This window comes from Triticum dicoccoides, chromosome 6B (genome assembly GCF_002162155.2).
Source record: "Triticum dicoccoides isolate Atlit2015 ecotype Zavitan chromosome 6B, WEW_v2.0, whole genome shotgun sequence".
Classification (NCBI taxonomy): Eukaryota; Viridiplantae; Streptophyta; class Magnoliopsida; order Poales; family Poaceae; genus Triticum; species Triticum dicoccoides.
In genome coordinates, this window is record NC_041391.1 from 197,196,757 (window position 1) to 197,214,005 (window position 17,249).

Sequence of the window (17,249 nt, forward strand, 5' to 3'; positions counted from 1 at the left end):
ATATTTGTTTTGAAACACAGGAGCATTTTGAAATTTTGAACAATTTTTTAAAAAGATGTAGACATTTTGAAATTTCTAAACATTTTTTTTCCAAAACAGGAACTTAAAAAAAAGAAAATTAGCGTCAAAAAGGATAAATAGAATAAAAAGGGAAAATAAAAAATAAAAAGGAAAACCAGTAAAGATATAAGTAAAAGAAAAAAAATCCAATTCAGGGACTTTTGAGAAGGTTCAAACAACCGGTAGGCTTTCACTGTGCAATATGCTCGAAAGTGCGCCAGCTCGTCTCTCACGCCTGTCTAAGATCCTGTGTGAAGCCCCGACAATTGGATGTAGTGAGTGTCCAATAGGGAAATCGGTCCAATTTAAAGGAATTTAAATTCCAAATATGCTATATGTCGCCAGTTACTAACATTATTGTAGGAATCACTTGCAGGTTATGACGAGAGGCCTTGTCTATTAGCAGCGGGAGCACTCACGCACATGAATCGACAACCGAAGTTATCTCTTGCGCCGGACCAAAATCAGAGGCGGCCTCATTTGTGGATCTTTTGGTCCGCTTTCCATAAGCTTATGGGAAATTTTATGCGGTTTTGGGAAGGCTTTTCACCGGTTATTGCGATTTCTCTCAGTTCTATTTTTCATTTGTATATTTTATAATTCATGAACATTTTTCTAAGTTTGTGACTTTTCAAATTTTGTAAACTTTTAAAAATCCATGAATATTTAATTTTTTTTGAATTCATGAGTTTTTTCATATCGTGAATTATTTATTGAATTCACAACATTTTTTGAATTCATGAACATTTAATTAATCAAGAACAATAGTTAAAATTACGATTTTTTAATTTGTGAACATTTTCTTAAATTGATGGATTTTTTCGAGTTTATTGAATATATTGTCAAAATCATGAACAGTTTTTAAATTCTAGTTCATGATTTTTTCCCGAAATTCCCGAATATTTTCAAATACATTGACTTAAAAAAAGTGGTGAACATGTTTCAAGTTCATGAACATTTTTTATATTCTTGAATATCTCAATATGTAAGTTAAACATACCAAAATACAAGTGAATATATATGTACACTTGTGTTGCATGGAAGTTCCTATTGGATGCTCATTGCGTCCAACATTGATGCGAAGTATAAGCCCAGGACAGATCATGCCGCCGGCCCTTTGCACATACGACCCGCGTTGATACTGTAGTGAAGGCACTGTAGCAACCTGGAACACTGAAGCACATGGTTTTCTATATAATTTTTCAAATGTGAATATTTTTGAAATTTCAAATAGTTTTCATAAACGCGTATTTTTTTGGAAAAAGTGATATTTTCAGAAATGCGAACACTTTTTCCAAATTTCAAACATCTTCTGATAAAACAAACATGTTTTTAGAGAGCAAGACCATTTTTTATAAAAGTTTTCTTGAAAATTTATGATTTTTTTATTTTTTTAAAACATGAACCTTTTGAATTTTTAAAATATTTGTTGAAATCATGGATAATTTTTTAAATCCTACAGATTTTTTGAAATATGTACGCAGCCTTTTGAATATTTTAAATTTAATAAAAAGGAAAGATAAAGAAAGGGAGAAAACCAGTAAAGAAAAAACAAAAAAAAAAGGAAATAAGACTAGCCAGTAACCTTCTAGAAAGTTCTCAAAACTCGTAAAAACCATACTAGAAGCTTCCAAAATAGGAACCACACCTTTATGTGTAGCGCTAAAATGAGCCGGCCCAGTTTGCTCTTGCTCATTGCTCTCTTGTGTGAAACTCTGACATTTTGACGCAGTGAGCATCCATTAGGATTTGCCAAGTGCGCTTGCTCGCTAGTGCTCGCTCGGTCAGGTCCATATAAATGTGAGGGATGCGGGACGTGAGCGAATAAGAGCAATGTGTGTTGAGTGCTCGCTACGAGCAACACACAACAACGCCCTTTCTATGCAGGTTTAGTGAGAGGCTATATGAGAAGAATAATGTACGAGCTTCCTATCCATTGAAGAAGAAGACAGACTTAAACTTTAAGACTCGAACTTGCCACTTTATTATTAGTAGTAAGATAGGTTGCTTGAGCCAATCCTTAAATCGTGGTAGGAAAAGGCATAAAAGTGAACCCACCCGACTATAGGGAAGAAGTTCAGAACTTCAAAATAATCAAAGAGTGGTCGGAAGTTTGAAGATAGTTTTTTATAGCATCATGTGTTCAAAGTATATCACATACTCCCTCAATTCCAATGAATAATGTGTGCCTGCATTCCCAAATCCAACTTTGACCATAAATTTGACCAACTAAATATGGATTATATCCGATAAAATCATACCATTGAATTTATATAGGAAATCTTGCTATGTCGAGACCACTTGGCGTACAAGTTGAAGCATTCAATGTACTTGGATAAATAACATGCTTGTATATTTTTCAAAATTGTTGGGACATAATCCGGATACTTCTCACACCGAATAAAGTGGAGGTCATCTTTGTCATGGACGCGAACATAGGTGTGCAATGGTATAGTAGCTGAAAGAATCATCTTCAGTGTTTCGATCCAGTAGTTTGGCATCTTGAGCATAATCCACCATTCATCTTCAAAATACCAAAGGCTCTCTGTATGCAACTGTGCTGGGGGGGGGGGGTTGTATCTTGTTGAACCTCTCCTTAGGAGTACTTGAAGGTGCACCTTGTAAGTGCATCTAGTGCCCTTTAGTGATTTTGGTGTATTGAAGACTTATAGGTTAATGGACTAATGCGTTTGTGAGTGTACACAAGTCTATAAGTCTATGAGGAGTTTGATATTTACAGGAAAAGTCGACCCCTAAAAATTAATATCTTCGACTGAAGACTTTGATATTTCTGAAGACTTTCATGAAGACTTTGAAAGTGAAGATATTGGTGTATCCGTGAAGACTTGATATTCATGCGAGGAATATGAAGTTTGAAGACTTTCGTTTTCATAGTTCTGTTTTTCTCTTTCTTTAGTCATAGGAAACACCGTACTGTTAAAGGGGGTCGAGGAAATACTAAGGAAAAATTTTCATGTGATGCTCAACTCAAAATCCTACACCTACCAAACTCTTCGAGTGAAGCCTTTGGAAATCTCATACAGTTCAGTCAATTTCTTCAGTGACAGAGACGAAGTTCTTCTGGTCGCTGAGGAATTTGTTCTGACTGAGGAGTTAGGAATTCGCCAGTGCGGATTGCGTACACAGTGAGGAACATGATAGCCCTGAGGAATTTGATAGTCAAATTTCCGACCGTTGCTGTGCTGCGCGCCAGCTGTCCCAAAATATCTTATCCACCTAACGGTCATATCAGACAAGGGCATTTATGTCTTTTCATGTCGGGCTGCTCCCTAGGCTATTAATAGCCGCCCCCTACAACCACTAGCTGGTTGGCTGCTCCGAGAGAAACTGACACTTGTCATTTGAGAGCAACCCATCCTGTGAGGACTTTGAGCGAAAATCATCGAGTGAGGAAAAACCCAAACCCAGACACCTACAAACCCCAAACTGATTGAGCATCACTGAAGAGATTGATCCTGCGTGGATCCGACTCTTGTTACCTTTGAAGACTGTGCTTCTTCCAGACGGTTAGGCGTCATGGTCTAGAGCATCCAAGAGGAATTGTGGATCGCCGAGTGACTGAGTCTGTGAAGGTTTGGAAGTCGCCTGAAGACTTACCACGAGTGATTGGACGAGATCTGTGTGATCTTAGTTCAAGGAGAATACAGTGAGGACTTGGTGTCCTGAGCTGCGTGCTCAGCGACTGGGTGTCTGGGACTGCGTGTCCTTGAGTTTAAATACCCAGCCGCTCCAACCAGATGTACAACTGAGACAACAGTTGGAACTGGTCAAACAAATCATTATCTTCATCAACCTTACTGGTTCTATTTCCTCAACTCTTTCATTTTCTCATTATTGTGTTGAGTGATTGTTCATATCTGTGTTTGAAGACATTGACTGAAGACTTTCTCAATTTCCTCAGTTCTATTTCTTCAGTCTGTGTGTCTTCATCTTGTGATATCCTGTGCTTACGCTTTTTGTACTCTGTGCCTATCTTCATTTCATCATGATGACTATGTCTGTATCCTGTTATACTTACTTCTGAGTACTTATTCCGCTGCTAGTAGTTCTTCACTAAGGAATTTCCTCACCGGAAAATTTCTCAGTGAAGAATTCATAAAAATTGCCTATTCACCCCCCTCTAGTCGATATAACGCACTTTCAATTGGTATCAGAGCAAGGTACTCCTTTGTTCTGTGTGATTTTGTTTTAACCACCTGGAGTTCTAGTTATGTCGACCGCAGGTATGATCAAGGTCACCGCTGGGTGTCCTACCTTCGATGGCACGGACTACCCCTACTGGAAGAATAAGATGCGAATGCATCTTGAAGCAATTGATAATGATCTCTGGTACGTTGTGGAAAGTGGTGTTCCCTTAGTCACAACTTCTCTGAATGCTGCTGATGTGAAGAGATTCAAGCAACTCGATTCTCAAGCGAAGAATATCATATGTGGCCATCTGAGTAAAGGACAGTATGGTAGAGTGAGTGCTTTGGAAACTGCTAAGCTTATCTGGGATAGGCTCTCCAAAGTAAACGAAGGAGTCTCAACTCAACGTGACTCTCGTGTTGACGTTCTTCGCAATCTCTTCAACCGCTTCAAAAGACTCGACAATGAAAATGTTCAGCAAACCTTCGATCGCCTCACTGACATCTTAAATGAGCTTCAAGCACTTGGCGCCACTGACATCACCGACCATGAGGTGGTGAAGAAATTGCTGATATCGCTAGATTCCTCATTTGATACTCTGGCACTGATGATTCAAGAGCGAGCTGATTACAAGTCACTAGATCCCGCTGATATCCTCGAGAGGCTAAATACTCATGAGTTCCAGCTTGCTGAAAAGAGAGATCTCTATGGTTCAAGCTATGGCAAAACACGTGCCCTGAAGGCCAAGGCTGTGTCTGAATCTGAATGTGAAGACTCTGGTAGTAGCCTCGGTGATCCTAAAGAATTGAGCCAGGAGCTAGCACTGCTCGTGAAGAAGTTCCAGAAGTTCTCAAGACGTGGTCGCTTTGGAAAATCCTCAAGAAGCAGTGATTCCTCATCAAGTGACTATAAGAGAAGACTTTGCCACAAATGCAAGAAACCTGGTCACTATATTCAGGATTGTCCTCAATGGGAAAAGGAATTAAAGAATAAGAAATACAAGGATTACAGTTCTGATGACGCTAAGAAGAAGAAGAAATCTTCAAAATCTTCATCATCAAAATCCTCGAAGTCTTCATCTCACAAAAAGAGTAGCTCCAAGAAGGCTCGGGCATTCATTGGCAAGGAAATGGACTCTGAAGCTGAATCCGAGGAACATGAAGAAGAGGAGGCATCTGAGGAGTCAGAGTCTGGTGTGGCTAGTCTGGCTCTCGCTACTGCTTTCATCAGTAAGTCTATCTTCATCTCTGAAGAAATTGACCACACCAACAAGGCTGACGAAGACAATGATGACTACGCTCCCACCTATTGCTTCATGGCAAAAGGTGCCAAGGTAACAAAATACCCCTCCTCTGAATCTAGTGAGGATGAATCTGATGAAAATCTTAAGCCCAGTTACTCTAAACTTGCTAAGATTGCTATGAAATAACAAAAGGCTATTGAAAAACTTCAAAACATGCTAGACAAAAGTGATGATATGTTGGGTGATGAAATGGACCACACTAAAGACTTAACTGAAAATCTTCAGAGACTTCAGTCTAAGTTTGACAATCTTCAAAGTCATCATAACACTCTCTTATCTGATCACGAGAAGCTTTCTTATGAATTTCTTCAAAGAAAGAAAGATCTTGAGAAGCTAAGAGTGAGTTATGAAGATCTTCAGAAGGATCGCGATTCATTACTTGGTCAACAAATCAACGCTACTCAAGAAGAATTTGTTCCTCCATGCTTAAAGTGCATTGAACGTGAATCTGCTAATTCTTCACCTGAATGTTCAAATGCTTCAACTGTTACAAATTCTTCACCTGCCTCTGCTATCACTAATTCCTCATCTGAGGACATTGCAAGTACTACTGATGATGCAGGGCTGAAGGAATTGTACACGACAGGCATGTACAAAAGCCTCAAAGGGCATCAAATTCTTTGTGATGTGCTCAAAAAGTAGATCCTCAACAGAAACCCTAGGAAAGAGGGTATTGCCTTTGAGAGGAAACTCAATGCTGATGGAACATACTGGAAGCCTGAGCAGTACCTCAAAACCTCATGAGTTGCTGCAAAGGGACCTCCAGTCGATCCATCTAACTTATCTGGCTTTACATGTGAATCTTCTCATTCTTCAGATGAGTCATTTGACTCCAACTATAAACTGTTCAAAAATCAGAATGGTGAAGTATTTGCTAGATATGTTGGAACTAACTGCAGGAACGGTTCCCCTATGAAGAAAATCTGGGTTCCCAAAATTTATGTTGAAAGTCTTTAGGTGAATGTCCTCATGACACCACCTGTGAAGAACAAGAACCCCAGAACAAATTCTTCATATGGACCTAATTCCTCAAATGGATCAAAGTCCTCATATGATCATCATCGTGCTAACCCCTCTGTTTCGCAGGGTAGAGCTAAGGGCTATGAATATGCGCATTATTCTTCAAATCATTATGTTCATAAGTCCTCGAAGAATTTCTCTGCTTATTCATATGCTTACCCTAACCCCTCTTCTGTGAAATGAAATGGATTGGCCTCTATGCCACCTTTCTCATATGGTGCTCGCAGAGTGATGAACTCTTTGCCACCCCTTCAGATGTGGGTGGTGAAGAAAAAGAACTAATTCTTTGTGCAGGGTCAGGTCTCCAGATGTGCTTTAAACGTCTGAAGAATTTGCTGGAGGCCTGACAAAATTGCCTGAAAGGACGCAGGAGAATCATGATGAAATGAACTTTCATTTCACACGTCTTCATACTGAAATATCTGTTTTATTGTTTGATGAAATTCATCTGATGAACTTGATATCATATTCTTCACTGATGAAGTATATGAGATCATAAGTTGCACTAATTCATCTGCAGGATGATCAGCCCAAAGTCAACGAGTGGGTTCTAGATAGTGGATGTACAAATCACATGACTGGTGACAAGAACCTATTGATGGATGCTCCCTTAACACCGTCACATCTGAAGCACATCATCTTCGCTGACAAAGGCAAAAGTCGGGTATTGGGTCTAGGTAAGGTTGCGATCTCAAAGGATCGACACATGGACAAAGTCATGCTTGTCGAGTCCTTAGGATACAACCTCATGTCTATCTCAATGCTTTGTGATCTTGATATGGTTGTTGTCTTTGGAAGATATCGATGTGTTGTGATCATGGAAGCTGACTATTCCAAAGTCTTCGAAGGCTTTAGGAGAGGAGATATGTATATTGTTGATTTCTCTACAGGACCACAACCAGCAATGTGCTTACTTGCAAAAGCTTCAGAAGGCTGGCTATGGCATCGACGACTTGGTCATGTTGGCATGAGGAATCTGAACACGCTTGCGAAGAAGAAGCATGTCATTGGCATTGAGAATGTCAAATTCCTCAAGGATCACTTATGTGGAGCTTGTGAAGCTGGAAAGATGACCAAGGCCAAGCATCCAGCGAAGACTATCATGACCACTACTCATCCATTTGAATTACTTCACATGGATCTCTTTGGTCCTAATCATTATTCTGCTGTTTCGAATGATGCATCTCTATATGGTTTTGTTATTGTTGATGACTATTCTCGTTACACATGGGTACACATTGTCACTTACAAACATGAAGTGCAGGAAATCTTCAAACGATTTTCCTCGAGGGCTTCAACCAACTTTGGTGTGAAGATCAAGCACATCAGAACTGACAATGGGACCGAGTTCAAGAAATCCGGTCTTGATGGCTATCTTGATGAACTTGGCATTACTCATGAATTATCTGCTCCTTATACTCCTCAGCAGAATGGCGTCGTGGAGCGCAAGAACAGAACCCTCGCTGAAATGGCTCGCACTATGCTTGATGAGTACAAAACGCCTCATCGTTTTTGGATTGATGCAATTGATACTGCGTGCCACATCATCATTCGGGTATATCTTCACAAATTCTTCAAGAAGACTGCCTATGAACTCCTCACTGACAAGAAACCCAATGTGAGTTATTTCAATGTCTTCGGTGCTAAATGTTGGATTAGAGATCCTCATCACAATGCTAAATTTGCACCGAAAGCACATGAAGGTTTTATGCTTGGTTACGGAAAGGACTCGCACACCTACAGAGTCTTCAACAACGTTCTTCACAAGGTTGTTGAAATTGTAGATGTGCGGTTCGATGAAACTAATGGCTCGCAAAGAGAGCACCTACCTTCTGTGATAGATGAACCAGATCCTGAGGATTCTATCAAGTTCAAGGCTACTGAGGATGTTATTCCTACCGAAGAACCTGTTGAAGAATTCATTCCAGAACATGAAAAAAATCGAGCTGGTGCACCTGATGAAAACACTGAAGAAAATGGTGCTGAAGAAAATGCTGATCATATTCCTCAACGACAACCAGCTCATCCTCGCATTGCAAAAGAAGTGCAAGTTGAAAAGATCATCGATGACATTCAAGCGCCAGGTCCTCTCACATGCTCAAAAGCTTCACATTTATCTAACTTTTGTGGGCACTATGATTTTGTCTCTATCACAGAGCCCACTAAGGTAGATGAAGCATTTATGGAGCCTGAGTGGATTCAGGCCATGCAAGAAGAATTACATCAGTTCGAGCTCAACAATGTCTGGGAACTGGTCAAACGTCCAGATCCTCGCAAGCATAATATCATCGGCACAAAGTGGATCTACCGCAACAAGCAAGATGAAAATGGCCTTGTGGTGAGGAATAAGGCACGACTTGTAGCTCAAGGCTACACACAGGTTGAAGGAATTGATTTCGATGAAACTTTTGCACCTGTTGCTAGACTTGAGGCTATTCGCATATTACTTGCTTATGCTAACCATCATAATATTATCTTGCAACAAATGGATGTGAAAAGTGCATTCCTCAATGGTAAGCTTGAGGAAGAAGTATATGTTGCTCAACCCCCAGGTTTTGAAGATCCAAAGAATCCTGACAAAGTCTTCAGACTTAACAAGGCCCTGTATGGCCTCAAGCAGGCCCCTCGGACGTGGTATGACACTTTGAAGGAATTCTTCATGAAGAATGGCTTCACACCCGGTTCACTCGACCCTACTCTCTTTACTAAATCTTATGATGGTGAACTATTTGTGTGCCAAATATACGTTGATGATATTATCTTTGGCTGTACTAACCAATGTTATAGTGATGAATTTGCTCACATGATGAGTGAAGAATATCAAATGTCTATGATGGGAGAGTTGAAATTCTTTTTAGGTCTTCAAATTCGTCAACAGCACAATGGTATATTCATATCTCAGGAGAAATACCTCAAGGAAGTTCTGAGAAAATTCGGCATGCAAGATTGCAAAGGAGTCAAAATTCCTATGCCCACAAATGGCCATCTATGCACTGATGAAAATGGTATTGACTTCGATCACAAGGTATACCGCTCCATGATTGGCTCTTTATTTTACTTATGTGCATCTAGGCCAGATATAATGCTTAGTGTTTGCATGTGTGCCCGATTTCAAGCTGCACCGAAGGAATCACACCATAAGGCTGTGAAGCATATTCTTCGATATTTAGCGCACACACCAACACTAGGATTATGGTACCCCAAGGGCTCTACTTTTGATCTCATTGGATATTCTGACTCTGACTATGCTGGTGATCGTGTGGACCGCAAGTCAACATCTGGTACTTGTCATTTCCTCGGGCGATCCTTGGTCAGCTGGTCCTCGAAGAAACAGAACCGCGTATCACTGTCTACTGCAGAGGCTGAGTACATTGCTGCTGGTTCTTGCTGTGCTCAACTGCTATGGATGAAGCAAACCCTCAAGGACTACGGCATCAACGTGAAGAATGTGCCTCTCCTCTATGACAATGAGAGTGCCATCAAGATTGCTCACAACCTAGTTCAGCACTTGAAGACAAAGCACATACAGATTTGTCATTATTTCCTTCGTGATCATGTGTTGAAGGGCGACATCTCCATCGAGCACGTGAAGACTGAAGAACAGCTAGCAGATATCTTCACAAAGCCCTTGGATGAGAAGAGATTTAGGAAGTTGCGGTGTGAGCTAAATATCTTAGAATCTTCGAATGTTCTTTGAAAAAGGGCACACATCCTGACACTTATGCAAAATTGATGACTTAGATGTGCAACACATGAAGAAACGTTTTTCTTCAATCAATGAAGAATAACACTCTAAGTGTGAAGAAATTAATGAAGAAATTTATTCTCAGAACCCTACGACAATTGTACGCGGTGTCTGAAATCATCATTCTTATACAGTGGGTCACGCCACCACCAAAGTTGAAAATCTTCATTCTTGAAATTCCTCAGTTTTTGAAATTCTTCAGTTTTTCAAATTCTTCAACTTTGCAAAATCTTCACTGTTTTCGTCGTTTTTCTTCATTGACTATATATATATATATATATATATATATATATATATATATATATGAGTTTATGTCCTCTACAACATTCACTTATGGCTATTTCTTCAAGTTGCATTTTTCTGCTAAGTGAATGTGATCAGACCCTTCCCCCTCTATGCTATACTCAACCCAATCTATTCACAAATTCTTCATGTGCGTTCTATTTGAAACTCGTTCAAAATCTTCACTGTGTCTTTGACAGCTGAAGAATTTGCGAACAAAACTTTAAAATTAATTTTATCCAAAATTTTCGGTTTTACCGCTCAAACCGTTCCGGATCCCACGAAAGACTTATCTATTCACCCATGATCTAACACGATCTCCACTCCTCAGTACGTGGGTGACACATGTCAAGCGAAGGAGAAGGGTCAGGGGCAGATTCGTCCAAAATCTTCCGACGAACAGTTTTTCACCGCGTCTATAAATACCCCCTCATCCCTTTCTCACTTCCTTTACTCCGCTTGACCGCTCTCTCTCTCGCTCGAGCTCCTCAAACCCTAGAGCCGCTGCTACTCCATCGTCGCCGGTGAGGAAGAGCTTCACTGCCTTGACCTCGTCGCCGTCGTACTCGCGCCGACCACGGAAATCTTCACTCCGCCGCCGCCATAGCTGTCTTCCTCCGCCAAGTTAGGGCGTGGAAGATCTACACTGACGAACTTCACTGTTCTGCTTCTCAGTTCGTCATGTTCTTCACACAGGGTAATTAAAAGTTACATTTACTACCCCTTTTGATTCGAAATTTCTCAACAAAATCTTCAAAGGTGTTTTATTCTTCAAATCCTCACACATAAAAACACCTCACTAGTCATCTGTTCTTGATTCGTTTCTCTAAGCATCGTTTTTCTTCAAGATTCCTCAATTGTGTGGATCTTCGATCTATACAACTCTGGAACCTAAGACAAAGAACTCTTAGTGAAATTCTTCAAGGCTCATCTGGTTAAATTCCTCAAACTTGTTCTTCTCTGAAAAACCTTCTAAGAACGCATATGACCTCTCCAAATTCCTCGCAACTATACTCTATTCACAGGTACTCATGTCCGCTGCTGAATCACTAGGTTCTCATCAACTTAACTCACTTGCAGCGTTCCTCAAAGAAAAGTTGCATACTTCTTCAGAAAATTCGATTGTTCAAATTCCTCATCTGAAGAATATGGCTGATGGTAAGAGGCTGCAGAAAGGAGGAAAGAAGCCAAAGGTCATGATTGCTTTTGAAATCCCTGAGGACCTCTATGCTGATTATTGCACACCTGATGAGGCTAAGTATGGAAAAGAAACCAAAACTCAGCGCAAGGTGCGCATACAGAAGATTGAACGGAGATGGGCAAGAGAATGGAGGGAGTACAGATATGTGACTCCAAAGTATATGGAGAAATTCGCACTTAATCCTCCATGCCCAAGAGCTCCATTGGCACCTGGCCAAAAGGCTGACCCCACCAGCATCAAGCGTGGTGAGGATTTTCCTGAAGAATGGGCCAAGCGCCAAGCTAAGTTGGCAAGACAGACCAAAGAAGCAGTGAGGAAATTCAATGAAGACTCTGCTGCTGCCACTGCCACTGAGGTCTTTGTCAAGCCAAAGAAACCAATGGCAAAGAAGCCTGCTCACAAGCCAAGTGCTTCACCAACTATGCCCTCACGGGCAAGTTCCTCAGTAATGCCCTCACGGCCAGAATCTTCAAAGCCTCATGGCCAGATTCTTCAAAGCCCTCACGGCCAGTACCAACTACTGCTCCTCCTCCAAATCCCTCAGTTGCTCTGGCAAAGTCCTCAACACCTGTACATCTGGCTACATGCCAAAGGACAACAGGCATCTCTATTGCCTCTGGTGCCTCAGCAAGTTCCTCAGCTACACCAAAGTCTTCATAAGGCCCCACTCTGTTGAAGACTAAGGCAATGGCTGGTCGAGGTACTCGGCCTAGTCCAAAGAAGAAACATGTTGCTTTCCACGTGCCATCTGACGATGAAGCTGATGATGATAAACTTGCAGAAATCATTAGAGACCGACAAGAAAGGGCCGCTAGAGCCAAAGGCACAAATGTGCCACTGCTTTTGGATCCAAGGGCGATCCTTGATTACATTGATATCTGGCACAAGGATCCAAATACTCCTATGCCTGATTTCAAGTTGACTCCTGGTCAAAGTCACATGCTGACCCATTTCATCACTGAAGAGAAATGGAAATTTGAGAAGGCCAGGCAGATCAAGAAGACTCAGTTCAGAAAGGAGAAGTTCCTGAAGAATAATGTTGTCAATATGACACCTGATGAACTCCTCAAGATCCAAGCTGAAATCAAAACCCCCAGCAATGACTGCAATGCATACTATGCTGATTGGCAAGGAGCCAAAGTCAGGTTTGTGAAACTGACGAAGAAATTCACAAATGTTGCAGCCCCATCGCAACAAGAAATTCCTCATGCTGAAGCATCTGCTCAGCCAACTGAAGAACATGCCAGCACCGCTGATGACATTCAGGCTGCTGAAGAAAATGCTAGTTCCAGGGATGATGACTCCATTCCAGCCGCTGAAGAAATTATCAGGGCATCCACTAGTGGTGCGCCTGAAGAAACTGAAAATGTCAGGGCAACTGCATCAGTTGCACCTGAGGAAATTCAACCAGATTCCTCAGTTCCATCTGCGCCTATCCCAACTCCAATTCTTCCATGTGCATTTGATGTGAAGAAGACCAAGGCTGCAGAACGAGCTGCAGTGAAGAAAAGGAAATCATCCAGTGCTTTAGAATCTTCAGCCCCAAAGAAGATGAAGCCTCTGACAAGTTCAGTTGAAAATCCAATTGATGCTATTCCAATTTCCACCATGTCATCAAAGGACCTTGTTCCTTTTGGTGAGGAATATGTGATCCCAAGCGGATCTAATGAAGAACCTCAATCTGCTGCTTCGTCAGAGCAGGTTGATGACGAAATTGAAGTGGATGCGATCCCTTCAACAACTGTTGCTTCCTCGCCAATGCCTCAGTTCACAGCTGAAGAGGCTGGCGTTGAAGAAATTGAAGATGAAGACGTGGACATTGGCTGCACAACGCTAGTGATGAATGATGACTTTTGGGAAAGTCAGCACCCCAATACTCCACTCTTCACCCCACTTCAACAAATACCTCAGTCCCTTGCACCAACTGTTCAAATGGGCTCTGAAGAAACTCATCCCACTTCATCTGTGCATGAAGACATTCTAGCCGCTAGTGCTGAAGAAGATGTTGTTGTTGAACCCTTGAACACCCAGCCTGCTACTGAAGAGGAACCAGAAATTCCTCAGCCTGAAGAACCTGAGATTGCGATTTCAGAGGTTGTGATGCAACTCACTGACACTCTAGTGCCCAAGCCAACGGATCCATTCTCAAAGAAGAAAAAGTTCAAGGCTGAAGATTTCTTCAGCGAGCATGTGTTCTTCACTGACTATAACCCCTATGACTCTGCTCGCATAAGAAAGAGGCGTTTCTGGACAGAAAGTCAAGCAAACTTCTATTCCTCAGTACTGTTCAACAAAGACAAAGTCTTCGATCATGAACACATTACTCATGTAGACATGGAGTCTCTGCCGTCCTTCGAGCCAGTCCTCAGTGTTCTTCACATGCTGGACTGTTAAATTTTTGCATTGACATCTGTGACTGGAATGAAGAACTCATTCTTCAATTCTATGCAACGCTCCACATCATAGGAAACTCTGAAGATGTGAATTCATGGGTGTTGGACTGGTTGTCAGAAAATACTCACTACAAGGCACCAGCAACTGAATTGCTTCGTGCCCTCCCACTCAGTCCTCCCCTTGACGGTGCTCGTTGTGTGTACAGTGAACCTGAACTTTCAAATCATTTCATGCAAGTGCTGATGAAGCCATTGAAGCCAAGGCAGGCTCCTCGAACCAAATTCCTCGTCAAGGAATTACTATATGTGCCCTGGACTGTCTATCGCATTCTGTCGAAGACAATGAGTCCTATCAAAGGCCACGACTCAAATGATGAAGAGGTCGTTGGCATCATGAAGAATATGCTTTTCAACATTATTCATGGCGTTCCCGTCAACTTCCATGATTTCTTCATGAGGACTGTGGCGAATATTGCTATGTCACCATTTGAGCTGAAGCCTTATGCACCATGGATTATGAGATTCATCAGGTCAAGGGCTTCACTGAATTACAAAGCTGACACTTTGAACCATGGCAGCTACTTGCCTCCGATTGAAGTCCTCAAATGGACATATTCCTCAGCTGATGACAAAGGAAAAGCAACTGCTCTGATAGATGAAGGCTTTCGTCCATTGGATGGTCAATTTCGCAAGGCTGCATCCTACTCCACCAATGACGATTTAGCCACACATGACTCTGCCGCCAAGCAAAATCCTCAAGCCACAGCTCCCAGGGTGATGACTGATCGTGAGTTACTCCTCAGTCTTCATCAGAAGGTTGATCGCAATCATAAATGGGTCAAGCGTCAGTTTGGTTCAATTCTTCACAACATGACCTCAACACACAATGCTGTGAAGAAAAACCAATACTACCTCCATGAAACCTTCAACCGTACCTGGGCTGTTCTATCTCATGTCTACAGTGCTGCAGATTTGAAGAATATGGGTCTCAAGGAAGAATTTGACTGGTCTGCACCTCCACCGAAGAAATTCAAAAAGGTCAAAGTTCCTTCCTTGGTGGCCAGCTCCTATTCTTCATCACGCGAGACTGATGAAAATGAAGACTTGGACGACACTGCGGCAGGCCCTACTACAACAACCGACCCCAACAACGCTGGCGCTCCTCCATCAACTTGATATTCTTCAGGGGCGTTAGTCCTCAGTTTCGATCCTTTTGGTCATTCGATAACAAAGGGGGAGAAATTTGAGTTAGTCTTCAAGCGGGTCAATTATATGGGTGTTTTTTTGTTAAGTTACAACTCTCGTTCTTCTGAAACTTTATTGGATCGAGTTGTAATCTTAAACCTGATGGTGCCCTGATACTTTTGATGCACTGTGCTTTGATACTCTTGATATGTTATTCTGCATGCTTGTTCCTCATTAATATTATTGCACGCATGCTGAATTTCATCAGGCACCATATTTCATCATGCATTTCAAATTCTTCATATTATATGTCAAATGTGTGTATGAATTACAAGATATAGGGGGAGATCTCCATGATTTAACTCTTCAAGTGTGCATTGCTTCAAAAGCAAATTTCTCACTATGCACATCTTCAGGGGGAGTTCCTCTATATCTTGCAATCAAATTCCTCAATATCAGTACTTACACTTCATATGTTTATCCCCGTTGAAAACTTAACCTATATTGTCATCAATCACCAAAAAGGGGGAGATTGTAAGTGCATCTAGTGCCCCTTAGTGATTTTGGTGTATTGAAGACTTATAGGTTAAGGGACTAATGCGTTTGTGAGTGTACACAGGTCTATAAGTCTATGAGGAGTTTGATATTTACAGGGAAAGTCGACCCCTAAAAATGAATATCTTCGACTGAAGACTTTGGTATTTCTGAAGACTTCCATGAAGACTTTGAAAGTGAAGATATTGGTGTATCCGTGAAGACTTGATATTCATGCGAGGAATATGAAGCTTGCAGACTTTCGTTTTCATAGTTCTGTTTTTCTCTTTCTTGAGTCATAGGAAACACCGTACTGTTAAAGGGGGTCGAGGAAATACTAAGGAAAAATTTCCATGTGATGCTCAACTCAAAATCCTACACCTACCAAACTCTTCGAGTGAAGCCTTTGGAAATCTCATACAGTTCAGTCAACTTCTTCAGTGACAGAGACGAAGTTCTTCTGGTCGCCGAGGAATTTGTTCTGACTGAGGAGTTAGGAATTCGCCATGCGGATTGCGTACACAGTGAGGAACATGATAGCCCTGAGGAATTTGATAGTCAAATTTCTGACCGTTGCTGTGTTGCGCGCCAGCTGTCCCAAAATATCTTATCCACCTAACGGTCATATCAAATAAGGGCATTTATGTCTTATCATGTCGGGCTGCTCCCTAGGATATAAATAGCTGCCCCCTACAACCACTAGCTGGTTGGCTGCTCCGAGAGAAACTGACACTTGTCATTTAAGAGCAACCCATCCTCTGAGGACTTTGAGTGAAAATCATCGAGTGAGGAAAAACCCAAACCCAAACACCTACAAACCCCAAAGTGATTGAGCATCACTGAAGAGATTGATCCTGCGTGGATCTGACGCTTGTTACCTTTGAAGATTGTGCTTCTTCCAGATGATTAGGCGTCATGGTCTAGAGCATCCAAGAGGAATTGTGGATCGCCGAGTGACCGAGTTTGTGAAGGTTTGGAAGTCACCTGAAGACTTACCACGAGTGATTCGACGACATCTGTGTGATCTTAGTTCAAGGAGAATACAGTGAGGACTTGGTTTCCCGAGCTGCGTGCTCAGCGACATGGTGTCCAGGACTGCGTGCCCTCGAGTTTAAATACTCAGCCGCTCCAACCAGACGTACAACTGAGATAACAGTTGGAACTGGTCGAACAAATCATTGTCTTCATCAACCTTACTGGTTCTATTTCCTCAAATTTTTCATTTCCTCATTACTGTGTTGAGTGATTGTTCATATCTATGTTTGAAGACTTTGACTGAAGACTTTCTCAATTTCCTCAGTTCTATTTCTTCAGTCTGCGTGTCTTCATCTTGTGATATCCTGTGTTTACGCTTTCTGTACTCTGTGCCTGTCTTCA